The sequence below is a fragment of the Ursus americanus genome, chromosome 9, assembly GCF_024610735.1.
Source record: "Ursus americanus isolate L20-20 chromosome 9, mUrsAme1.1.p, whole genome shotgun sequence".
Taxonomy (NCBI): Eukaryota; Metazoa; Chordata; class Mammalia; order Carnivora; family Ursidae; genus Ursus; species Ursus americanus.
The window spans coordinates 54,047,501-54,073,547 of NC_142135.1; the positions used below are offsets into that span (position 1 = coordinate 54,047,501).

The 26,047-nt window shown below is 34.3% G+C and overlaps 1 long non-coding RNA gene across 2 annotated transcripts in view; it reads right to left on the reverse strand.

Moving 5' to 3' along the window:
* Positions 1-26,047, reverse strand: part of LOC123797948 (uncharacterized) — a 253,800-nt gene that overhangs the window by 8,283 nt on the left and 219,470 nt on the right. The window contains exon 8 of one of the 2 annotated variants that reach the window (XR_015725818.1): positions 6,242-6,437. The exons of the other annotated variant lie outside the window; for it this stretch is intronic. This is a non-coding gene — a long non-coding RNA (uncharacterized LOC123797948). The remainder of the gene's footprint in view (positions 1-6,241; positions 6,438-26,047) is intronic. 2 annotated transcript variants of the gene reach the window in all.

Below are 26,047 nucleotides of genomic sequence, written 5' to 3' on the forward strand. Positions count from 1 at the left end.
CACTTAGACTGTACTGAGACCTCCAAAGGAGACCTCCTGCTCTTGTTGTCCTCTAGATTAGTCTACGGCATCCAGAGCAATCTTTTGAAATCCAAATATCATGTTTCTTTTCCTCCTCAAACTCTTCAAGGCTTCCAGTTACTTTTAGGGTAAAGCAGAAATCCTTAATATAACTATGAGGTGAAATATGACTTGGCATCAGCTCACCTCCCTAGACTTATCCTAGGCCAACCACCACTGCTCACTCTACCCGGGTCATGTTGGCCTTCTGTCTTGCTTCCAAGCCTTTTTTGTTGGCTATCTCTCCTTTGGGGGACATTCCCCCACCCTATTCACCTTGTTTCCTATTATCCATCTTCAGGATTCAGTTTAAATGTTACTTCTTTGGGGATACTTTCTCTGAAAGCCCAGTCTAGTTTACTCCTACCCTGTATAAATGCTTTCATGGACCCGCACTTTTCCTTCATAGAAATAATCACATCTCTTGTCAGGTATAGTATGCATTTAATGTTTGTATCTGCCAGCAATATAAGGGCAGGGAGAGGCCTTGTTCTCTTCTATGTCCAAAGTTCCTACTCCCGTGTCTGGTCCCCAGTAGTTTCTCAATAGATGTAATTTTAATGAAGTCATTGAATATATGCATTTTCTCTCACATTAGAGATTATTCATTGGACAACTCTAAAATAAACTAATTATTGTACAGGAGGATTTTTGCATAATATCTCCCTACCTTGTATTCCCCAGAAATGGGCCTGAGGCAAGGATTTATATCAAGTGATTAATTTTTAGAAGTATTTCCATGAGAGGACAGTAAGAGGGTGGGAGGAACAGACTAAAGAAGGGTCGGGGAAGGGGGTAAACAAGAAAGTGATTTCAGGCCAAGCTCCTCCCTCAGAGACCAGTTTAGCCTGAGCTTGCAAGGCATCTGGGAAGTGCACACTATGCCTCAACATCGTCCCCTCTGAGGCATGTGAGCTATGTGGAATGGTGTCAACTTGGACAATTCCAATTCTCTGCAACTGAATAGAAAGGGACACCAGTAGGAGGAGGGAAATTCTTCAAAGAAGAGTAATCACCAGTAGTTGCCATTATGTATGTTTAGAATATTCTTGGACTCATTTTTTTAAGAACGATATGAACTAGGTGCCATTGCTTTGGTGAAAAGTTAATCACATAAGCTCTGATAAACTTTAATTTTTTAAAAAAGATTTTATTTATTTATTTATTTATTTATTTATTTATTTATTTATTTAGAGAGTGGGAAGGGACAGACAGAGAAGAAGAGAGAGAATCCTAAGCAGGTTCCAGACTCAGTGCAAAGCCCGATGTGGGCCTCCAACTCACAACCCTGAGATTACAGCCTGAGCCGAAACCAAGAGTTGGATGCTTAACCGATTGAGCCACACAGGCGCCCCGATAAAGTTTCTTTAAATCATATTTCATCGTCCTCCTTTAAAATGACTTTCCCTTTTCTTGGGGGGGGGAACACTCTGATTTTTCAAGCTTCTTTATAAATATACATTAGTTATGGCACAAACATTAAGTTAGGTGAAGGAGAATTTAAAGATTTCATATACTCAAAGCTTAATTTCTAATTAATATAAGCTAGGATATACTATAATGTCTGAAAGCTATGTTTCAAACATGATAACTTTCTATACTTTACCGTAGTAGAGGTGATATATGGAACACTGATTCAGAGTTCTTAACCTCATTCTGAATATAATCAGTGAGCATCATTCTGGGATTTTAGAATATTACTAAGAACCACTACCATCAGTTTTTGATCATTAGACGTAGAAAGCAGGTTTGTAGACTGAGGAGGGAAACTGCCTAAAGGGTGTCTTCCTACAGATATCTTTATCCAAAGTAGATGCTAACAACAGAAAACCAAAAGTATCACATGCCTGTCTGGGGTTTAGTAACTACTCAGCCTTTTCTTTCATTGATAGGAAGAGAAAAGGAAGGTCATACTGGATAAATGTTTTGAATGACATCCACTTTTCTGTCTTTCACTTTTACTTATCTGTTTCTCCTGTATCTTGGTTGGGAAAGAAGATACTAACACTTAGTTTCATAAAATTTAAATTATATACCAAACTTTAGTTTGGGGAACACAAACCACCATGGATTGTACTCTATGTGACAGGTACTGTGTTAGAGACTAAAGATACAAAAAAGACTAAGATATAGCCCATCTCCTAGGAGGTCACAATCTCTACAACTAGATAATTTTTGTATAATGTGCTGGCAATCATGAGGTTCTTGCAACTACACATAGATGAGATACTTATTTCATCTTGGAAAGATTTGAACAGTTTCTAGAGCCACCTGCAATTCCATCCTTACCCACAATATCTGTAAAGAAGACAAAGTATGTATCCCATGTTGGACTAATGTCCTAGACCTAAAATGGGAATCTCTCCTGCCTCAGTGCCACATCAGCAAACAGAAATTTAGATAATTTTGTGTCCCTGTTAATGCTCCACTTGACCAGAAACACAGTATATCTAGTCAGCCAATCCTCAAACACCAAGCCAACTCTGGGTCTTCTCATCCCGAACAAGATTGAGTACGTGGCCTTGGTCAACCAGATATTTTCTATTTTCCTTTTCCTTGTTTTTAATATTTATCCTGTAAAAGCTTCCTGCCTTCTGCCCCATTTTGCACTTCTCTGAAAGGAGAGACTTTCTACTTCATAAAGTGTTAAATGAAGTTTGTTTATATCACATACTTGTCTTCTTTAATCATTTTTTAGCACACAATAATTGAACAGATGAGGAAAGTGAAGGTCAGAAAGGCTGTGACTTGCTATTCTCTCCTCAACAGCCCCGACTCCTGAGGGGTGTGTCTACCCATCCTGCCTCACCTCCTGTTCACCTTTCAACACAATGAGACATGAATGCTGTGCCCAGAATGCTGCCAGCTTCTCTCACTAAGAGCATGCACCCTTTCCTGGTCACTAAATCAGTGTTCACATTTCAGTTCTCGTCTTATTGTCTGCGGTATTTCACAATGTTGACTACTCTCGCTTCTCCAGGTCTTTGTAGTTTAACACTCCTTTTGGTTTCCTCTCACCTTTGGTCCCATTTTTTCCATATTTAGTTATTTGTATGTATGTATATTTAATTCACTTATTTTTCTTCTTGTTCTTTTTCAGTCTTTAAAATGAACTTCACAAGAGATGTCCCCTGTCCCGTATCTTATCATACATCCATTTCTTGGTTGGCTCAATCACTTCTCATGGTTTCAGTAGTTATTTAATTGATGAGCTGAATAACTATAACTTCTGTTTAGATGTTTCTCCTGGGATTGAAGTTGAGTTCTTAACCATTCACATACAAATGAGAGAGAGACACTGACAGAGACAGAGAAATGACTTTAGCACTTTCCTGAGTTTTCATGTGAGAAGCTGGATAAAAGTTAATGGAATTCATTCTAATGAGAGAATTCAAGATGAGAAGTACATGTGCAGATCGGGATTATATACTGAGTTTAATTTTCTAAGTGTGATGGGCTCGTAGGTCATCTTAATGTTGATGACTAGACCTCATAGGATATATACAAAAGGGACATACAGATTTGACAGTAATTAGTAAATAGTTGGTAAAGGAAAAGGAGCATGAAGAATGGAAAGGATGGGGGTGACTGGGTGGCTCAGCCTGTTAAGTGTCTGAGTCTTGATTTTGGCTCAGGTCATGATCTCAGTGTTGTGAGACTGAGCCTCACGTTGGGCTCTGTTTTAAGCGTGGAACATGCTTAAGATTCTCTCTCTCCCTCTCTCTCTGCCCTCCCCCACCCCATTCACATGCATGCTCTCTTTCTCTCAAAAAAAAAAAAAAGAATGAAAAGAATAACTCAGACAGTACACAGTCTGAAGAAAGAAGAGGCAGTATGTAGAGAAATAGATTTGAAACATGATTTTGAGTTCGATTTTGGATATATAGATATATTATAGATATAATATCAAAATGTAGAGTTCCAGGAGACCAGATATTTTTTACTTTGGCTCCTTGGATCTCAAGAGTTTCTCAGGGATCGATATGAAGCACCAGAAAGGCAACATGGAAGGGTTTTGGAGTTTGGTGGCTTTGGAGCTTTGGATCTAAGTTCTTTGGACTTTTATCCAAAGAAGCTCCCACATTGCAGAACATTTCATTCATGTATTCATTCATTGCTGATGTTAAAGTTAAAAAACACCAAAGGAAACACATATTTGTTTGGCTGAGAAAACTGAAGCTTAAGTAAAGTTAAGCCATTGGCCCAAGTCACAAAGCTTCTAAGTTGCCAAGAATAAATGGTGTTTTTCCATTATACTGTCTTCTTAGGCGGTTTTCACCATTCAGCTCATGTTCAAAGCATCTTTCAGTTCTATGCCTTTCTTTGGATCCTCATTCATACTTCTTTAATTAATACTATCTTCAGCTGTCTCATAGATCATAGAAACAACTTCCTCTAGACTTACCTAACACCAACTCACCCTATCTCATTCTCAATTCATTATCCAAACTAAGCAAACCTGATTATATAAGTCAATGGCTTAAATCCCTGAGTGGCTCTTAACTGTCACCAAGATAAAGTATAAGCACATAACTTACAAAGATTCTTCCTTTTCATTTTCATCTCATATAAGCCTCTCAATTTGCTAATAATTGTGTATTTATTTTTGTTCCAAGTACTTTTCAGTGACAAATAACTTTTGTTCTGTTTAATACATGGGAAGATATATTTGAAAATTTAGTATCCAAACTGCTATATGATTATATATTATAATAACTGTTTTAAAGGAAAATTTTAAAAGGTGCTATGAAAGAGATTAAGAATAATAATTTAATAATTTAAACTAGATTTGCTGGAAATACTTTTTCTTGAAAAAAGTCATTTAATTTCAGCTTTGCAGGGTAAATAGGAATTAGCCAAGCAAAGATTCCAGAGAAGACATATCCAGCAGGAGAAAGAGCATTGGTGAAGGGCCTGGATCAGAAAAGAGATTTTGTGTCTTTAGGAAACAGAAATAAGGCTAATGTGGTTGGAGCCCAGTGAACAAAAAAAGAACAGGGAGTAAACATGAGGTGTACAGACACTACCCTTTACAGATACTGGAACAGGCTATTCTCTCTTCGCCTCTCTCTCACCATCTCTGTCTCTACTCTTATCCTTTGCACTTACTATTTCCTCTATTTTAAATTAAATCGTCTGCTGCCACAAAAGTCATTTTTAATGACTTTTCTATAATTAGCTTCATTCTCTAGGACACAGAGTAAATGTTACCTCATTTGGAAACTGTATGACTCACAACAGACTGACTGCTACAACACACAACTTCAAAGTTTCAGTGCTTCACACGTTAAAGTCTATTTACCTCTTATAAAAACCCAATGCATATGTCCCTAAATAAGCAGTCTTTTGAGGCACCACTTTCTTCTTAGTGGTGACTCATGAACCTGACTCACTCCAAATTGTGTCTCTAGCACTCCCTGGGGATTTAGGATCATTTATTTTCAGCCCCTGTATGGGAAAAGAGAGAGTAAAGTAGCACAGGGGAGGTTTTTATGGGTCAGACCGGGACGTGACTTGAATAATTTCAGCCCACATCCAATTGGCCAGAAATCTGTCCAGGGCCACTCCTAACTTCAAAGGAGTCTACTGGGAAGAAACAATGGATATAGTGAACAACTAGCTACCCTCTGCCACATTTCTTTCTTTTGACCACCAATTAAATACCCATTTCAACCTTTCTCCCATTTAGAGAATACAATCAGACCCTCCCTAAGTGAGACAGCCTCAATTTCTATCCAGTCACTCTGTCCAGATTGAAATCTCGGCTCTCTGAGAGAGGTGTTGCCCTAGCCATCAAGTCTAAATGTGTCTCTTCATGGTATCTCAAAACATGGACTAAAAAGTCTAGTTGTTTAAAACAGCTGCCTGCTTAGAGACAGGCATATGGAGTCACTGCATTATAACAAATGTGAAATCCTGTCAGAAATAAAGGGAGGGAATGAGGAAGGAAGGAAGGAAGGAAGGAAGGAAGGAAGGAAGGAAGGGAGGGAGGGAGGGAGGAAGGAAGGAAAGAAGGGAGGAAGGAAGGAAGAATTTAGGACATGATTTTCAGTATTAGGAATTCAGCATCTGAAAAATAATAATGATGATAATTGTTCATATTACACACTAGGTTAAGAACTGCACTTTTTTTCTTCTTTAAATTCTTACAGCAACCGTGTGAGTTGAATATTATCATTACCTCCATTTTGCTGATAAAGAAACAAAGTTCAGGGGCACCTGGGTGGCTCAGTTGCTTAAGTGCCCAACTTTTGATTTTTGACTCTCAGGGTCATGAGATCAAGCCCTGCCTGGGCTCCCTGATCAGCAAGGACTCTGCTTTCAGGATTCTCTCTCTCCCTCTTCCTCTGCCCTGGTCTTCCGTGCTCGCTCTCTCTCTAAAATAAAAAAAATAAATCTTAAAAAAAAAAAAGAAACAAAGTTCAGAGAGTTTAAAGGACAAGTCTTAGTTCACACAGATATTAATTAATTGGGGCTTAATCTCAGGACTGCCTGACCAAAATTTAAGACTTACCTATTATTATATACAACCTTTCAAATCATAATCTGAGTAGCTAAAGGGCCATTTGATTAATCATTTAATCATTATTACAAATTACATATCAGTGAAAAATTCACTGAACATTCAGAACACTGCTAAGTAGCCACTATAATATCTATCTTAAGGGTTTTGAAAGTATCTACAAATAAAATAATATTATTTAGACACAAAATCATTTAACTCTGAACCTAACAACTCATGAAATCTCAATACATTTGAACAATAATTTCAAATTTTCAAATTGTAAATAACTTAGTGCCTTAGGCATCAGTTTCCATTACTATAGCATCATTATGAAAATATAACTAGTCAATATCTCATTTTAAGATTCATCTTCTTGAGATACTGCTTATAATAAATAACCTTATCATAGTTCACCTCAAATTTACCTAATCCAAATAAAGACGTTTTCCTTCTTCCGTAATTTTCCCATAGAAATATGAACAGTATTTCTGACACAATGTAAATGTAAAGGTACATATTGTTTTCTATGGAAATAATTACAGAAGTTTTCTAGTCTTAAACTGATAATTAAGGCAATACATTAGAACAGCTGATGAACTGCTCTGTTTTATAAAGTACCATCTTTCCTATGGATAAAAATAGACTGCTCAGGGGCGCCTGGGTGGCACAGTCGTTAAGCGTCTGCCTTTGGCTCAGGGTGTGATCCCGGTGTTCTGGGATCGAGCCCCACATCGGGCTCCTCTGCTAGGAGCCTGCTTCTTCCTCTCCCACTCCCCCTGCTGTGTTCCCTCTCTCACTGGCTGTCTCTGTCAAATAAATAAATAAAATCTTAAAAAAAAATAGACCGCTCAAAATGACTCTTCACCATTTATCTTTCAAAAAGGACATTTACATAGGCAAAATATTTCTGATAGTAGTTGCATTTTTTAAAATTTAAAAAGTATTGAAACAAAAAAAGTATTAAGTTTAGCACTCTCAGAGAGCACTATGCTTACTGTTTTATAACACTTTTATTCAGTAGAATGCATTCTTTTTTTTTTCAATAAGCAAATGCTTTTTTCCCTAATGAACTTCCAGAGATATTTGAAAAATACAATTACAGTTCTGCTATCACAGATTAATTTTCATTTTTTTCAAAATAATACACACAGTTCCAATAATGTTTCTGTTCTAATATATGCTTTCTTTGTAATGCATTAATGCAATTGGCTAGCAACTTTTTCCTGGACTTTGAATTTGTGATTTTTAAAAAAAGGCAAATATAGCAATTAAGAGCCCAGAAGAAATCCCTTATCAAATTAGAATCAGCTGGCAAATTTGATCTTAGCTAATTAACTGTGCTCTTAAGAATTTTTCTGTGAAATGAACTCAATTTAAACTAAAATTAATTAAATTAATATGTATTTGAAAATCAGATAGAACAAAACCCATTAATTTCAGTTTAGCCAGTTCAATCCAGCCAACCCTTGTGTTCTGACCTGATGCACCTCTCACTCCAAGCAGTTATGCAGTTAACATTACAGACTATGAGGATTATGCACTAAAAAGTGTCAGATACCATTAACTTGGCCTAATAAAATTATATGTAGTGCTTTTATAACTCAAACATAAATAAAGTGAAAAAGCAAAGTAGTCCTTTTCTTTTTAAAGCAGTGGCATTAAAGTGATGTAGAGAAAACATGTTTCTACTTTCTCAAAATGCGAATTGTTTCCCATACAAGTCTTCACTAAACTGGTCCCTATAGCAATTTTACTGCAGTGTAGACAACAAAGGACATTTGGGACTGTTCTTTTTTCCTTTATGTTACACACTTCTCTGCACACATATTTTTTTGTCTGGCATTTTCTTCCCCAGATACACTTTAGTCTTGCCACCATCAAAGAACAGGAAAAAAAAAAACTATTGTATTTAATTTTTTTCAAAAAATCTTCATTATATGAAAGATTTTAAAAGTTCAGAAGAAAGAAAATATTTACAAAATGTCAAATTCTATATATATATATATATTTTCAAGATTTATTCATCCATTTTAGACAGAGAGAGAGAGCGCGCAGAGTGAGGTGGAGGAGAGGGTGAGAGAGAGAAACTCAAGCAGACTCTGCGCTCAGCACTGAGCCTAATGTGGGGCTCAATCTCACGACCCTGAGATCAGATGCTGAGATCATGACCTGAGCTGAATCCAAGAGTCGGAGGCTTAACTGGTTGCACCACCCAGGTGCTCCAAAGCCAAAATATTTTTTTAAAGATTTTATTTATTTATTAGAGAGGGGAGGGGTCTGAAAGTAGGGGGAGGGGCAGATGGAGAGTGAGAGAGAGACTCTCAAACAGACTGGCTAAGCATGGAGCCCAACTGGGAGCTTGATCTCATGGCCCTGAGATCATGACCTGAGCCAAAACAAAGATTCAAATGCTTAACTGATTGAGCCACTCAGGTGCCCCTCAAAGTCAAAATATTTTTAATGAGAAACGTAGAGCTAAAAGACAATGCTAGCCAAATCTGTAAGAACTTTAAATAATTACACACAAATAACATTCACAAACACAAATGGCTTCAGGTGAGATGTACTGGGAAAATGGTTACTTTACTTATACCTCATAATAACCACTACTGGTTGGGGAAAAAGCGGCTTTATTTTCCTTGGACAGCATTATGTGTCTTATCATGGTGAACTCAATAATTATTACCAGTGCCTTGGCTTGGACATAAATTATGTAATTACTTAAGTATAGGATTCTTTTGGTGTGATAAAGGTACCAATAGTTAGAGAAGTCTGTTTAGTTGCATGAAAGTCGTATATTGTGAGTTTCAAGAAAATTGGAGCAGTCATAAGATGTCCAGAAACATAGAAATAAAATAAGAATAGGCTAGAGTAGACTTGACTAGACTAGAATGAGTATCTCTTGAAGAGCAAAGGAAATTGCACTTATTTATAGTTTTTTAAAAAGTCTTTCATGGGCTAAGTGCCGGTTTGGATAACACTGCTGCAGGTAGAACTGGCAGGCTTCGGTCATCTAGTATATTGGTCTACAAAGCAAAGTAAGAGAAACCTAGCTCTATGGGTGTTTAATTTTATCTCACTTTTTCCATTCCTCTGTTTGTATGAGTTTCATAGTGTATGTAATAGTTCAATAGTATTCAATAGGTTTTAAACAAATAACTAAACATATTGGAGGCATGATCACAAAATCTATACTGATGGGCGAGGCAAACAAATTGGTTTTGACAGGGCTCATCTAAAATATGCTGACCTTTATTAGGCACTGGATATATTATGAACACTAAGACAGCATAATCTCCCCATTGTTCATTATTTAAAGAGCCCTGAACAGTACCAAGAACATTTTGACTATGCTATGCTATCATCATTACTAGTATTATGTAAAAATGAGAATAGTGTCATACATACAGTGGTTTTTTTTTTCCATCATTTGTGTTTGGAGTTGCAGCTAATATTCTTAGTTTAAAAGTTACCTAAATAAAATTTCCTATGCAACAAAAGTCAAACTTTGTCCCCATGATCTAGCAAAAGGCTAAAATGGGAGCATTTAAGAGTAATCATTGCTTAAGATATTAAATTAAGTGCTTAAAGAGTCATTAGGAGAATAAATTTATGCAGAAGATCACTAATTATGTAACATTAAAGCAGCACATGCAACAATGCTGCTTATGTGTACTGTGTTAAGACTTTAGTGAACTGAATTTTTTAAAAAAAGTAATGATATGGAAACATTACACCTTTAATACTAAAACAACCCAAATTCCTGCTCATCTTGAATTTAAAGTCACAATATGTAAGGCATATGGTGCATTTTACTATTGTGTCTTTCAGGATGATTGTTCTTCAGTCTTTGAAATAGATGTTGAAGCTGTAGTGTTCATGTCTGCTGAATCTCCGGCATTCTTCATGGAGAAACTACAGATTTGCTATGTTTGATGTATGCCAACTTTTCAGCATGTAAAGTTTTCATTTTTACTTATAAAGAAGTATAAATTATCATCTCAACACTTTAGCTACAACTATGGTTTTCACTGCCAATTTATCAGACTAAATTTCTTTTAACATCAGCAGAAAACTAGCCCATAGAAGGGAAACCATAAGTGCATAATAACTCATTCTCTATTGCCAATTTCATACCAAATACTGAAAACAAAGCAAACAAAATCACATGAAACCAAAGTTAAGAACACATAATTTAGTGTCTGCCACCACAGGATGGGGTCATGTAGTTGCAAAATTAAGCCTAAGTATAATTTTCATAGTCTGTGCAAAAATTCTTTCTGTAAAAGTGTCAAAGCTCTGAGATAAGGAGTTCTGTATGGAGACTGAGGTGAAGTAAGTTAAATTCCCCAGGACATGATATGTTTCTGATCCACTGATCATACGAGTTCAAGTCTCTGTCTTAAAGGCTCAAGAAAGGGGCACCTAGGTGGCTCAGTTGGTTAAGCATCTGCCTTCAGCTCAGGTCCTGATCTCAGGGTCTTGAGATCTAGCCCAGAGTTGGGTTCCCTACTCAGTTGGGGAGTCTGCTTCTCTCTCTGCCCCTCCCCCTGCTCATGCTCTCTCTCTCTCAAATAGATAAAGTCTTTAAAAAAAAATGAAAGCTGAAGAAAAATATTTTTGATTTTTTTCTTTAATGGAGAATTGAATAAAAATATTAAGAATAATTTATACAATCTTAAACCTGTTTTACGTTTCTTGCAATGGTCTAAAGAGATAAAAAGATCATCAGTACTTTGTCCCCCAAAATAAAAATATATACAAAATTGTTTGAAAGGTTGCAATGAAATATATCATTTTTTACTCAAAATTCAATGATTACAATTAGTTACAGTAGAAAAGCTATTAACACAATTAATATTATGTGGTGCTACTGTAAATAAGGCATTTCAAAAACAAAGATATTTAGTGTGAGAAAAAGAAGAATGATTGTTATTTTCCATAATTAATTTGTGTTTTGCTATACCAAAGCCTGCCATTATGAAATAGTTCAATCATATACTAAGAGCATAAGAAGCGTACTGAGTCTGAAGTCTATGATGTCTACACTGAGAGAAATATCCAGAGACAAATCAATAAGCACCAATTTCCTAGATTCTAAGACACACTGTTAATTAAAACTTTTTTTCCAGGCAAAACAAATATGCAAAAAAGTGCTGTAATTGTACATGTATTTACAATAATAAACTTCAAAAATGTTAAAATCCAAAAAAATGGTCATCTCTGAATTGTAGAAATATGGTATACATTTATATGTTTACTTGGGTCTCTTCTTTTAGAAGGTCCTTATATATAATGCAGTTGATTTGCATAAATAAATAAGACTAGCCTTATGCATAAATAAGACTACCCTTCTTTTCTGGTGGTATAGTACATTTTATGATTTATTATTACTCTATTCAAGTCGAACCAAGAGATGTGGGCTCTGATTCTGGGCTGCCACTGTCTGAGTGACCTTACATGATAGGTCACTTGCTTCTTCTGAGTTACAGTCTCTAGTCTGCGCTGAATGAGCTGTAAAATTCCAGCCTTACCTTCAAATCAGGGAAAGAGTGGAGGTGACAGAATTCAGGACTAAATTTGCTCCTTTGGGGAAGGACTCAATGTAATTTTTTGAAGGAGTCATGGCAGCAAAGCACTATATTGGACAATAAAGGAGCTTTATGGTCAAGGTAAGCAGTGGCCGATCAGAGTTTATGGCTGGGGCTGTCAGAGCAGGGAATAGGAATACAGAGAAGGCACCAAGCAAACATTCAGCCAGCATAAGGGATGGGAACTGACATATACCAGCTTTCGCAGACAAGAACAGTAAAAGTTATTATATCCCATATGATCAAAAGTTAACTAGAGACAAGTAACAGTATTAGAAAGTTTAAAAAATTAAATCTACCCAGAAATGATAACTGGAATGTCTGAGATGAAAAATCCACGAAATTCCTATATTAAATCACTATTCTGGATAAATGCATTAAATACCCGTATTAAATCATTTACCTCAGCTTCTATATTAAGGAATTAGAAAAAGAGGAGCAATTGTAACTATGAGTTATCAGAAAAGATATCAATGAAATAGAAAAAAAAACAATCAGTAAAACCAAAATATAGTTCTTTTTGATCAATAAAACTGATAATCCCCTTGGTAGACCAATAAGAACAAAAAGAGAGAAGACAGAAATTACCAATTTCATAAATGACAAAAGTGACATTTATAGATTCTTCAGATATTAAAAGGAAAATAAAGAAATATAAAAATTTTTATATGTCGATAAATTTGAAAACTTAAATGAAGGGGGAAATTCATTGAAAGATACAAACTCCCAAAGTTCATTCAAGAAGAAACAGATAACCTATATAGCCTTTTAATTATTAAATTAAATCACTTTTAACACCTTTGTCAAACCAACAAAAACAACTGTAGATCCAGGTCATTTCTGTAATGAAACACACTTAAAAATCAAGGATGAAATAACACCACTTCTACAAAAAAGCACAATAGGTGCAGGAAAGCCATTTGACAAAAGCTAACATCTATTCCTTTTAGAAATGTCACAAAATGGGAATGGAAATAAACTTCCTCAAACTGATTAAGGTTACCTTAAAAATGTACAGCTAAGTTCAATATTTAATTGTAAAAAACTGAACGTTTTCCCCATAAGGTCAAGAACAAAGCCAGGATTTCATTATCACCATTTCTTTTTTTTTCCTTTTTTAAAAATTTAAATTCAGTTAGCCAATGTATAGTACAGCATTACTTTTTGATACAATGTTCAATGATTAATTACTTACTTATAACACCAAGTGCTCACCACATCACGTGCCCTCCTTAATGCCCATCACCCAATTACCCCATCCCCCCCACCTCCTCTTCCACAACCCTCAGTTTGTTTCCTAGAGTCGAGTCTCATATGGTTGGTCTCCCTCTCTGATTTCTTCCCCTTCAGTTTTCCTCCCTTCCCCTCTTGTCCTCTCCACTGTTCCTTATGTTCCACATATGACTGAAACCATATGGTAATTGTCTATCACCATTCCTACTAAACATTGCACTAGAAGTCCTTGCGAGTACAGTAAGCAGAGAAAAAAATGTATTTACTTTTCAAAGGGAAGAAGCAAAATTGTCATTATTCAAAGAAAACATGATCATCTGTGTAGAGCATACTATGGAATCCACAAAAAACAAATATCTTCTAGAACATATAAGCATACTTGTATATATTTGTAACAATCAAAAATGACATTTTTAAAAATATTATTTACAATACCATAAAAATATTAAATACTTAGATACTTAGAGATAAATCTGAAAAAGGTTTAACACAATGCAATGAAAACTACTGAAATCTTTCCTTGTTGTTATTGACAAGGTATTTCTAAAATTCATAGAGGATTGAAAAGAAGTAAGATAGATAAAACAAACTTTTTAAAAGGTGAATGAAGTTAAAATCCTACCTATATCTGATGTCAAAACTTCAGAAATCAAGACTTTGTGATACTGGCATAAAGACAAACCAATAGACCAATGGAAACACACACACACACACACAAACACACACACAATTGATTTTTTGATAGGATTGCAAAGGCATTCAGTGAAGAAAGGATCTTCTTTTCCATAACATGGTGCTAGAACAGGTGGTTGTCAATTAGAAAACAAAAGCAGAAACAAACTTTCACACTAAAAATTGATTAACATGTAAAATAGATACTAAACTAAAACCTAAAATTGTGAAACTTCTAGATGAAAACATAGGCGCAACATTTTTATGATCTTGGTTTTGGCAAAGGTTTCTTAGATAAAATACCATGAGCATAATGCATAACATTTTTAAAAAAGACACTAGACTCCATCAAAGTTATGGATTTCTCCTTTTCAAAAGATACTGTTAAGAGAATGAAAAGATAAGACACAGACCAGGGGAGAAAATATTTATACATTATATATCATATAAAGGACTGGTATCTAGAACATATAAACTCTTAATACTTAGTAATAAATAAGCAAAACCAATAAAAACTAGACATTATATTTCGATAGACACTTAGCCATAGAAAAGATACAGATGACTAGCAAAGACATACAAAAGACATACACTTAGCCATAGAAAAGATACATATGACTAGCAAAGACATACAAAAGACATACACTTAGCCATAGAAAAGATACAGATGACTAGCAAAGACATACAAAAGACATACACTTAGCCATAGAAAAGATACATATGACTAGCAAAGACATACAAAGCCATAGAAAAGATACAGATGACTAGCAAAGACATACAAAGACATACACTTAGCCATAGAAAAGATACAGATGACTAGCAAAGACATACAAAAATTATCAACACCACCAGTCAATAGGGATTAGCAAATGAAGACCACAATTATATATCACTACACATGTAAAATTGAGAAGATAGCCTATGTCAGTGTTATACAGATGTGAAAAAAATGGAACACTCATACACTGATGATGTGAATGTAAAAATGGTGCAACCACTTTGTGAAAGACTTTAGTGAGTTTTATCTTTAAGTTAAACATACATCTGTCATATGACCCAGCATTTCTGTGACTAAATATTCACCCAAGATAAATGAAAGTATCATCCATACAAAGACTTGTGCACAAATGTTCAGAGTACCTTTATTTTTAATAGCCCAAAATTATACTAAATAAAAGAAGCCATTTGAAAAAGTACATATTATATGATTTTATTTGTATAACTATCCAGGGAATTCATATTAATCTATAGTATCACAAAGCAATCAGTGGTTGCCTGAGCACAGGGGAAGGCATGGGAAAGACCAGCAAGTAGGAATTACAAGGGAAGTCTTGGAGGACATGATGGTTTCACAAGAGTATACATAGGTTAAAACTTCTCAAACTGCACAATTAAAACCTATGTTCTTTATTCTATGTAATTTATACTTTAATAAAACTGGTTTCTTAAAAAAAAGAAATATTTGAAGAAGTTAAGCCAATAGAGAAAAAAGGAGAGAGAAAAACTGAGTATGAGGAGTTCAGTGAGCAAAGATTTCAAAGATGAAGTTTTCAATTTTTAAACGTTACACAAAAAAAGCAAGAGGAATCTGTAAAATTTATAATGCTATAGTGGATGCTGTCAATTTTTAAAATGTTAAGAAAACTTATTTTTCATAAAAGGGAGCCAAATAAATCCATCAAGTTCAAATCCCATATGTTATAATAAGATATTCAAGTAATTATAAGATAAAAGACAACAAGGACTAAAATGACATCTGTAGATAACAAAAGCACACCAGAAGAACATGCCTCAAAAACAGATTAAAAAACTATAAACTGTTTTTTTTCCCCAAAAAGCTAACTGGCATAAGGGAGTGTTATAAGAATGAAATAATAACAGAGGTGCCCGGATGATTCAGTCGATTAAGTGTCTGGCTCTTGATTTTGGCTCAGGTCATGATCTCGGGATTGTGAGACTTGGCCCCGCATTGGGCCACGCACTGGGTGTGGAGCCGGCTTGAGATTCTTTCTCTCTCCCTACCCACCTTCTCCCTCTCTTAAAAAAAAAAAAAAAAAAAAAAAAAGAATGAAATAATAACATAAATCAGAATCAGAGAAACTGAGAAATGAAATGATAGAACTTAGAAAATGATTATAAATTCAAGGGAAAAAGTATCAACAATGAAGATTAAAGTAGGAAAAAAAAAGAACAAATAAACACAGCTGATAACACTTTATTATCAACTGAAAATAAAATGAAAAAAATTTATATTTATAAGAAATGAAGGGGTGCCAGGGTGGCTCAGTCAGTTGAGCATTTGGGTCTTGATTTAGGCTCAGGTCACGATCTCAGGGTCGTGAAATCAAGCCCTGCATCAGACTCCACACTGAGTGTGAAGCCCACTTAGGATTCTCTCTCCCTCACCGTCTGCCCCTCCCACCCTGCTCATGCTACCTCTCTCTCCCTCTCTAAACAAAATTATAAGAAATGAAGAAAAACATGAACTATTTGAGGAAAATTAGCAAATACGGATGATGGATGAAGAGGATCTAATAACAGATAACAAAATTACCTAAACTGAAAAATCAAAGCAAGAGAATAGAATAATACAATTATATTTTATTAAAAGTTTTCTAAAATAAAAAAAGAACACATACTAAAAAACATATAACTAAGAAAAATTGTTCCAGAAAGACCAATGCCAAAATCTAGTAAAATTACTACACTTTAGAGAAAAAGGAAATATACTTTTGACATTTTAAAAAAAAGCAAATGTTTTATAAGCAAAAAAATAGATTAACATCAGTCATTTGTCAACATCTTTTGTCAGAAGAAAATGGAATAACATTAAAGACATATGAAGAATTAAAATGTGAACCAAAGATTTTATTTCTAGTTAAATAGACTCAAATATGAATAGAATAACCTTATCAATAAAAACAAATGTAAGGATTATTCCTGCTGTATGCCTTTCCTGATGATTCATCTACTAAAGAGTAAATGTCAGACATTCAAAATTACTAAAGAAAGATGAAACCGAACACTAATTGTGAACAGCAAATATATAATTACTTGCATAATTAAGAAAGAATCAAGACTAAAGATGAAACTATTGTATATAATAGTTATATTCTCTGACAACTTAGATACAGTGCACCAATAAAACGTAGGAGGAGAATTGGAGAGCATCTGAAAATAATACATATGCAGTAACCTTATTGGTGTTAGCACAATATTGTTGGTCTTAGACCGTTGCTGCGGAAAACAAGTAACTAGTAACAGGATATCTTAATTCTATTCTCTTTGCCCATAAAACCAAGATCACAGTGTGAAAAGAAAGAAGTAGTGATATAATATAGAAGATGTTACATAAATTTTTAGTCCTGAATTAGAAATATTTCTGTGAATTAATGATGTCTCTCTCTCTTTCTCTCTCTCTCTCTCTCTCTCACACACACACACACATTTAAATACCATTTTATATACAAATATATATGATTCTGGTAGTAATTTCTCCCTTGCTCTTTGGCATAAGAAAGTATTAGACTCCCATTTTGACATTTTCTGGCTGGACCTAGACTTAGCCATTTCCCCAAGGAACTCTGTTTTTTACATATTAACAATGATATTTTAAAAGAACATTCAAGGTACTGTGTGAGTATGGTCATTGCTACTTAGTTGCCTACTGTCTCTATATCTTTCTAGTGGGTGGAATATATATATATATATATATATATATATATATATATTATACATATTATATATTATATATATTAGGGAGGTATATTTGTAATGTGTATATATGTCATAAATATATAGAATATATATAAATATATAGATAATATATATAAATATATATAAATATATATAAATATATAGAATATATACATACATACATATATGGAGATAATACATATACACATATATGTAGAAATCTGACTTATGAGAAAGCCACCTTCACAATTCAGCAGGGAAAATGGTTGTCTTTTCAATAAATGTTGATGGGTCAATTGAATATCCATATGGAAAAAAAATAGACTCTGACCCTCCCTACAGAAACCATACACAAAAATTAATTCCAGATGGATCATAGAAATAAATATAATGTCTAAATCAATAAAACTTAAAGAAGAAAACATAGAATTTTTAATGAACTTAAAATTAGTATTAAACAGTATATTAAAACATCACTAACACTGAAATAAATATTTTTAAATGTACTTTATGAAAATTTAGAATGTGTTTTCATGAAATATACATTAAGAGGGGAACATTGAACCACAGAGTTAGTAAAGATATTTGAAATACATATATTCAACAAATGATCCAGTCCAGACTATGCAAAAATGTCTTACAAATCAAAAAGAAAAAAAATAATAAAATGATGGGTAAAATCCTTGAAAAACCACTTTCCAAAAGAACATATCTAAATTCTGATAATCACATGAAAAGTCTCTTTAAAACATTAGTTGATAGAAACACAACCGTGATATCACTGCAACCCTAGGATAATGGCAAGCAAACTTGAAACTATTGAGGATATAGAGCAACTGAAACTATCAGAAATTTCTGGTAAAAGTATATGTTGGTAATCCACTTTGAAAAATGGTATGGAGACTACCTATTATAGCTAAAAATGTATTTACCCTATGATCTAGCAATTTCATTCTTAGGAATAACCGGAACAGAAGTGAGTGCATTGTATCTTCTATGGAAGTCTTACTCTTAATGGAAAGAAACTGGAAATAATTCAAATGCACATCAGGTGTACGATGACTAAATAAATTGTGGTGTATTCATATAATGGATACTCAAGAACAATGGCAGCAGTGGGGTGGTAACTACAACTACATGCAAAAAATCAATGAATCTTAGAGACATAATGGTTAGGAAAAGAAGCAAGATGTGAAAAGAGTGCATTGATACATATGAAGTTCCAGAACATGAAGACAGAGTAATAGAACTCAGAATTGTGTTCCTGGGGGATGGGAGGCAATAGTGGATTTCTGGGATATTGGAACTATTCTATTCTTTGATTTGGGTGGTGGTTACAAAAGTGTATACATTTGTAAAATTCAATGGGCTGCACTCTTAGTATTCATTCACCTTATTTCATGTAATAGATAAATATCCTAGAAACATTTTTGCATGTATTCATAAGAAAAAATATATATACTAGATGTTCAAAGCAACCTTAAATGTTTATCAACAGAAAAAATAAATTGTTGCTTATTTTTTAAATGGGTTATAAATACAAAAGTACATAAATGAGAGTTATGTGTCATTAGAACCATACATTGTGGACCCCCAAAATGAAAGTTTGAAAGTGGCAGAATATGTGTACTATGACACACTTGTGATATCACTTACTTTATAAAAGTTACAACCAATATGGAATTACATACTTGTTAAATAAAATTATAAAGCAATAAATAGCGACAGGATCAGACCTATGTTTTGGAAAACTGTTTTGTAGAAATTCAGAGGATGGATTGGATAAGAAAGTTTAGTAAAAAAGAACTGGGAAGAGGTATATTGATTAAGAGGCTTTCTACTAGAAAAAATTGATAAGAAGGAGATTAATAAGAACATATTCAATGGGAACGGAAAAAGAGGAAAGACTCATAAAATATTTCAGCAGGAGATCAATAGGTTCTGTTAATCCATTTGAAATGGGAGGCAAGAAAAGAGGTAATGTATATTTATGAAATATACACTCTTTATATGCCCAGACACTATGCCAGGTGTTTTACATATGTTATGCCATTTAATCCTGATAATAGCCTTGTGTGATACACATATTTATTTCTATTTTACAAATAAAAAAATGAGACTCTTGCAGGTTATTTAATTTGCCCAGGGTCAAATGGCAAGGAAATGGAGATGCCCTATTCGAAGCCAGGTGTGTTTGATTCAAAGGTCATGCTCTTTTCATTTCAGAATGAATCCTAATATATCACACAGCATTTGAACATTGTTGCTTTGGTGAATGGTGATGCCATTAACTGAAATAGGAAATTCAGAAAAGTAGCATGTTCCGAAATATATAGGAGAGGAAGTGGATGCTTAGACATCTTTTAACTTTACAAACTTAATGTCTTGAAAGAATTTAAAAATAAAGGTCTAGAGTGGAACTGTCCAATATAGTAGTCTCTGGTCAGATGTAGTTATTTAAATTTATATTAGTCAGTATTAAGTAAAATTTAAAATTCAGCTTCCCCTTCACAGTAGCCACATGTCAAATACTTCAAAAGTCTCACGTGGATAATGGCTGCCATATTGGAAAAGTATATTGGATAGTGTGGTAGAGGGCTTGGATTCAAAAGTCACCAGTATGTTAAGCTAGTATATATTATTATGAACTAAAGTAATTATAATAATATCTCCCATTTATTAATTAAAGTACTTGGTACTATGTCAATAATTTTGTAGGTATTATCTTATTTGATCCTCATTAAAACACTATGAAGTCAACACAATTATTATATTTATTTAACATTTGAGTCTGAAAGGCTCAGAAAACAGTTTGCTTGAAGTTATACAGCAGTAAATGACACACTCAGAATCCAAGCATGAAGTGTCTGGTACTAAGACTTAATCACTTTAAGGTGGTGAGTACAATGAAGAAATGTGAAGAATGTAAAAGAAACATAAGTTCACACAAATTTTCAGAAATGAATATAGGAGGAAGAGGCTATATGATAAATTTAAATAAATTATTAAAAGACAATACTACAGATGAAGCTAAAGGAAAAGTTCTTTTTCAGTGAGGGGCAGTTCTCAGAGTCAAATGTTGTACAGATATTAAGTATTCAAGCAGGTCTGAACAGAGAACGAGCTGTTACATTTAGCATTGCGATCTCTACTGACCTTATCTCTCAGTAGAGGCCTCCACAACCCATGGGAGGAGGTTACATCTTTACGAAGTTTTTCCATGAATAAGAAAGAGGTAGTAGTTAAAGTAAATAGGAGGTTAGAAGACAGGCTTTTTTTTTTTTTTTTTAATGCATGGAAATTATTGAAAATAGTTGTAATCGAGAAGATAAAAAGTGGAAATGAGAAAACTATTCAGGAAGTGATAACTAATGGTGCGGGTTTTGGAGGAGCAAAAGCTACAAGAGAATAGGTGGGTTTAGGAGAGAATAGACCCACTTCCCTGTGGGAAAGGAGGAAACTGATAGATGAAAATATGAGTACTTGGAGAAGGAGAAGGTTTTGCTTTTTATAAATGTTATTTTCACAAGTCTCTTCACTGGAAGTTTAGCAACTATCTATCCATTACATGATCTTCATGAAGAAATCTTCCCTGTTATCTCCCAAAGTTACATTCACACACCTCCTGGTTGCTTCTATGGCACTCAGTTCCCACCAGTAGTAAGATTAGGATCCCGATTACTCTCACGGTGCCCAGCACTAAATGTTATTTTAACGAAGGAATAAATGAGTTCTCATGTGTATAAACTGAATTTTCTCATTGTTGTCACTGCCATGAGGTACAGCAGATAATGAAGAAGTCCTCCATCTCCCAAACACCCCAAGAAATAAAATGGAATGAGAAAGGGCACAGTTTTAGTGGAACAATATTCATTTGGCCAAAGAAAAATTGTCTTAAGTTTTTATCTTGGGATGTGTTAATATCACCCAGGTTCAGACCAAATAATACATTTTTAAAAATAGAAAAAAAAAAGAGATGGCCAATATTTGGGTGGCTTTTTATTATGCTGACTTCAAATTTTTTTTCTAGCGGATGTATTTTTTTGTTTCTTGTCCCCTTCTCTCCCTTACAAAGAAGCATGAAAAGCAATAAAACTCCTCTATAGACTCCAAATAAAACAGGATCTAAATGTCTAAAATCTTGACTTCTTTTTTAGATTTTAAAGCCCCAGTTCTCTAACATATTAATGTTTTAAAAGTAAATGCATTTGCTTTCTAAAAAGCCAAGTAAGTCTTTATTATTCTATACATTTCATGCTCAAAAAACCATGTATTATATCTACGATAATGTGATACTTGGCTTTTTATTACATTGCCCCCACTGTATGAAATGGCTTATTCAAAATAATCCCTTCTGTTTAATGTTATTGCACATATATTTAGTTCTTAAGTTAGAACTTTGGTTGAAATTCATATTTTCATCATTGCATCTCTATCCGCCTATATACTGAACCATTTTATTTTAATATATATTTACACTATCATTTTTGTTCCACTTAGAAAATATTAGCATTAATCTACTGATATGAAATAAAATAATACCAACTAGCCCACCCACCCACTCTTCATTGTCTTCAATATCCTCTGCTATCAATTTTAGGAAGTATGACTTCTGCTTTTTGAAAATTATTTAATATTTTTTAATGTAAAAGCAAACTCACTGCAAAGAACATGAGAATGCAAATATCTCTTCAAGATCTGTTTTTCAATTCTTTTGGATAAATACCCAGATATAGGATTGCTGGATTATGTGGTAGTTCTTTTTTTAAATTTCAAGGAACCCTCATACTATTTTCCATGGGCCTGCACCAGTTTTCACTCCTGCTAACAATGCACAAGTTTTCCAATTTCTCCACATCCTCCCCAACCATTATTTTCCGGATTATTTTGTTAATGGTCATCCCAACCATCTCATTGTGACTTTGATTTGCATTTTCCTGAAGATTAGTGATGTTGAACATCTTTGTACTCCTGTTTTCATTGCAGTATTATTCACAATAGCTAAGAGATGGAAAAACCCTAAATGTTCATTGATGGCTGCATAAATAAAGAAAATGTACATATATAAATGGAATATTATTCAGGCTTAAAAAAGGGAAAAAATCCTGCCATAAGCTACTACCTGGATGAAACTTGATGACATTATGCTAAATGAAATAAGCCAGTCACACAAGGACAAATACATCATGATTTCATGTATATGAGATATCTAAGGTAGTCAAACTCACAGAGACAGAAAGTAGGATGGTGGTTGCCGGAGGATGGGGGAAAAGGAGAATAGGGAGTTGCTGTTCAATGAATACAGAGTTTCAGTCATGCAAGATGAAGAGTTCTAGAGTTCTGCTGTACCCCACTGTGCATACAGTTAACAATACTGTATTATACACTTACAGATTTAAGAGGGTAGAATCCATGCTACACGATTTTTACCATAATTTTTAAAAATCCATCTTTTTCATCTCAAAAACAAATCCTCCCTCTACTTATTTCTAAAGAAATCAATATTCATTCACTTTTACCAAGGCAAAAATAGCCAAGCTTTTCAATGGAATCCTAAATTATTCTTAACATTTTAGAAGCAAGTTTCAAAGTTTATTACATGGCCTTTACCAATTTCATATCTAAATAGTATAAATCTCTCCAAATGCACAGGTATGTCTTAATTTGCTAATAAATATATTTATGATTTTTATTATATTTATGAATGGAATTCTATTTCTAATGTACTAGGTAAATTGCTATTTTTTTTAAGATTTATTTATTAGGGGCGCCTGGGTGGCACAGCGGTTAAGCACCTGCCTTCGGCTCAGGGCGTGATCTCGGCGTTATGGGATCGAGCCCCACATCAGGCTCCTCCGCTATGAGCCTGCTTCTTCCTCTCCCGCTCCCCCTGCTTGTGTTCCCTCTCTCACTGGCTGTCTCTATCTCTGTCAAATAAATAAATAAAATCTTAAAAAAAAAAAAAGATTTATTTATTTGACAGCCAGCGAGAGAGGGAACACAAACAGAGAGAGGAAGAAGCAGGCTCCCTGCGGAGGAGCCTGATGTGGGGCTCGATCCCAGAATGCTGGGATCATGGCCTGAGTTGAAGGCAGACGCTTAACGACTGAGCCACCCAGGCGCCCCAAGGTAAATTGCTATTTAAAAGTAACTGATGCGAATCCTATTCAGCACCTCAGTATTTTAAGTCAATTAATACAATATTACATACATGCATCATCTGTCATTTAATAAAGCAAATAAAAAACTACTGGAACATTTTAGCTTTAAAGTTATAAATTAGTATTTTTCACCACCAGGGTAAGTCCAATATTTCTCACCTTCCTTTCTTTCTTCCTGCCTGCCACAACCTCCCCTCACCCAAGTCCAGGAGTTGATCAGAATCAAGTGGAAGAAATATCACCTTCCAAGGATAAAAGGCATTGTTGAAGTTGGAGGAAACTGACTGATCATATTTCGTAGGAGATGAGTTTTCAAAGTAAGTGAAAACTCAATGCAAGGAAGCATGAGCCATCTTTTCCACCTGTCCAGTCAGAATGGGGAAAAGACCCCCTGTTTTTATTTGCCAAGCTCAGGGCTTTGTCTTCTTGGAACTTCCTCCTTCAACACAGCAGTGGAATGCAAAACAGCAGTCCTGTTGAAAATTCTTGTAGCAAGCAGCTGAGATCTGATCAGCACAAGGCCTAAGTGCAAATCCTATTTTTGTTCTCTTTCTCTTCCATTTTCTGTGATGCTGGCAGTTATGGTTATTTTATTTATTTATTTATTTATTTATTTATTTATTTATTTATTTATTTATTATTTTCTCATTGGAATGGTCAATTCCAGATTCAGGTTTGGTTTAGAAGAAAGATTAGTCTTCTGGCCTTGAAAAAGTGTGTTCTTTCTCCTGACCCAATTTCAATTGAAGTATAAACTTGAGGGCCAGTCTTCTAGATAATTGTAAAGGCTTCTTTTGCTGCTTTTGTGTGTGTGTGTGTGTGTGTGTGTGTGTGTGTGTGTGTGTATACATATATATATACACACACATACATGGGGAGGAATAAAGAGACCAAGAGTAGAATTAGGTATTCTGGGGTACCTTGGTAAAGATAAAATCATATTATTATTCTTTAAAATAACTCCATCATTGTATGAGTGGACAAACTAGGAAAATCACACCAGACTCCGTTATGCAACAATTCATATCGCATTCACCAAATGTGGGCAGGATGTTCTTGACTAAAACCATTTCATACCACATTGGAATGTCCTATGTTTTCAAGGAAAGTTCAAAGTAGAAATTAAATGAGTATGTGTATATTATCGTTACAGGGAATATAAAATGGATGTCAATGTTTAGGGTCAAACAGTTGCTCAATTATATTGCCAGAGCACACCAAATGGAGAGTCAAGTTAAAAATCACTCTAGGAACTATTGGTTCTTTAATAGAGATAGCTAAAGACTATCTAGGAAGCATTACGAGAAAGATAAAAGGTAAGGTTTGTGATGTGAGTTAGAGATTAATAAATAAATAAAATTAATAATTATTAAATTAATAAAAATAATAAATAACAGCATTCAGATATTGCTGTTCAAAGTAAAAGTAGAAGAATGAGGGAATACTGGCTTCTGGACTGGAAGTTTGCGATAGATGTAATTCATCTCTATCTCACTTAATCTTTCAGAATGGACATTTACATTGATTTGTGTTTGGTTCATGAAAACACTAGTGTGCGCATACACACACACACACACACGTCATCATTTCCAAATGAAATTTGGGTTTGGATTGAATGACATTGAATCAAATTATCTGTGGGTAAACAATTACAAGAGAGTGTGAACACATGTAATTAGCACAAGAAAAACATTTCCCGAGTGGACATAGAGCCAAATAATGTATCAAGGATGAAATATTTAGAAATTATATAGTTGCACCCTTTTATTCCGTACATGAGGCATACGATTTAGAGAAGTATATAACCTGTTGAAAAATAGTATGGATAGTGATTGCTCTTTAAGCATCGCTCACTGTGTGATACATTTAAGTGGCGCTCCATGCCATTAAGAAAACAAAAATACTGGTAATAGTTTTGTTCCACCAAAGGAATTTGCTGAACTGTTTAGTATGTGGTTGTTAGTAGTAAATACTATTTTTATTCTTCTAATACAGTAAAAATGATGCACTAACAAAGGTGCCATGATTTCTTCCCAAAATATTTCTTAATTTAATTGAAATTCATTTTTTCTTTTAGAAATATAAGATTTTTAGTATAATTCCCCGGATCCCTCCAAAATGGTCTTGCT